Source organism: Trachymyrmex septentrionalis, unplaced genomic scaffold (genome assembly GCF_001594115.1).
Source record: "Trachymyrmex septentrionalis isolate Tsep2-gDNA-1 unplaced genomic scaffold, Tsep1.0 scaffold9, whole genome shotgun sequence".
NCBI lineage: Eukaryota > Metazoa > Arthropoda > Insecta > Hymenoptera > Formicidae > Trachymyrmex > Trachymyrmex septentrionalis.
In genome coordinates this window covers 4,751,226-4,753,032 of record NW_017306091.1, presented here as the reverse complement: position 1 = coordinate 4,753,032, position 1,807 = coordinate 4,751,226, and the positions used below count along the sequence as shown (strand labels likewise).

Below are 1,807 nucleotides of genomic sequence, written 5' to 3'. Positions count from 1 at the left end.
CTCTCTCTCTCTCTCTCTCTCTCTCTCTCTCTCTCTCTCTCTCTCGTCGGTGGTGTCTTTTAAAATTCATCGCGCGCACCTCTCGACTCGAGGAGACCCCAGCGGGCCCCGCTCCCGTGCGGTCGAATCGCGCGCCGCTCAGACAAGTGCTCCATCGAGTTCCACCAGTGACAGTTTATACCTACGTATCGGTGTTGCGGAAGAAGAATCAGGAAAGTCTGTTTGTAACGTACGTTGATTCGCAATCACGCAAAAAAATTTCCTCCGCTCGAGACAGGAAAATTGCTATCCGGTGCTGATGTAAAGAATATTATATGTGAAGAAATATATTACGTTTAATGATGTCAGAAAGTATGGTAACTATCTTCGTTGACTATACTGATATCATTGATTATACTGACGCTGATACACATCTTTAATGACAGATTCGTTTATTATACGATACACATATATATATATATAGCGGTAATAAGATCTAAATTGCGTTGAATCTTATCTTTATCTTAAGTTGAAATTTCTTTACGCTACATTCAAATTACACGAGATAAATTATTTTGACCTTCAGAAAGAAAAAAAGAGATGGTTGTAAGGAATTCGATATAAATAACACTGCAGTAGTAAAATCGCTAATCACAGAACGCGTCATTATACACTTCAACGAGACAATATTCTCTTACTAAATCAATCTTACTAAATGCATGTAAGAAAAACAGCCTGGTTACAGCTTGATAAATTTAACAACTTTTTTTATCACTTCTATTAATAATCTAATTTTTTTTAAGTAAAAACTCTTGTAAATCGTTAACTGTATATAACTTCTGTAATAGCAATGCTATTTTTTTTCATTAAGAAATTTAAAAAATTTATATTTTTTGTTGCATTTTTTTAGCGACTTTTAGTTAAAAGAAGGTTTATTGATATTTCAACCTTTTGATATTTTAACCAATTAAAAGTTCGATTCTTTCTTGAATAATCAGTTTTTAATGATACCCAAAATCCTATTAATAGGACTTGCATCGGCAACTATTTGTAAACGTACAATGAAATACACCATTGTTCATATTGTACAATCTCATCTTATTTCGACAAGGTGCACTTTTAATATGTCAAGTACTATCGAGTGAGTTTTTGTTCTCGGATAATTCGCACGATAAATAATGTCTAATATCGCTTCTTAGAGTGATAACAGAGTATCTGACAAATGCGTAAAATGTAAGCGTCAAAAGTAAAAGTTTATAATTATAATTATTATTAATATTAAAAAGCTGTTTCTGCAAATAATAATGCGATAAAAATATATTACCTTGTTTTTTATAAACATAATTATATTTCGTTCTAAAGAAAGTACAAGTAAAAATTTTTATCTGTTCTGGTACCTAACTCATAAATATTCTAAATGAGATCGATGGTCTTGTTATTGAATTCACTGCGTGTCGCATAAGATAATTATTGATGGGCCTAACTGGAAATTACAATAAATAAAACACGAAGCGCGGCTAGGAAAAGCGAATAAGATGATACGAGAGGACAAGAGTCTTCGTGCGTCTTCAAGGCCGCATCTTTTTCGTGCCACGATACTTGGTGTCTTGGAATGTATAAGATAAATCGGAATGTCTTGAAGGCTCGAGTAAACACAAATCGATGTACATACGTACTTCAGCATAAAATGCATTCCGTCTTGTACCTAATAAGCCTCCTATGTCCTAGCCGAGTAACGAGTCACTATTCAAACCGGCTGCTCCTCCTTTATAGTCGCATAAGTAAAAATAACGCATTTCGCGCGAACATCTCGTAGAAGGATTTCTCT

At 34.1% G+C, this 1,807-nt stretch overlaps 1 protein-coding gene across 2 annotated transcripts in view; it reads left to right on the top strand.

Moving 5' to 3' along the window:
- The first annotated feature begins 112 nt into the window (after positions 1-112).
- LOC108755839 (probable chitinase 3) overlaps positions 113-1,807 on the top strand; it is a 15,602-nt gene continuing 13,907 nt past the window's right edge. The window contains exon 1 of one of the 2 annotated variants that reach the window (XM_018499148.1): positions 113-229. The gene's annotated coding sequence lies outside the window, so the exon portion shown is untranslated. Of the gene's footprint in view, positions 230-285; positions 357-1,807 lie in introns of those variants that run through there. The other variant, XM_018499149.1, reaches the window with a different exon arrangement.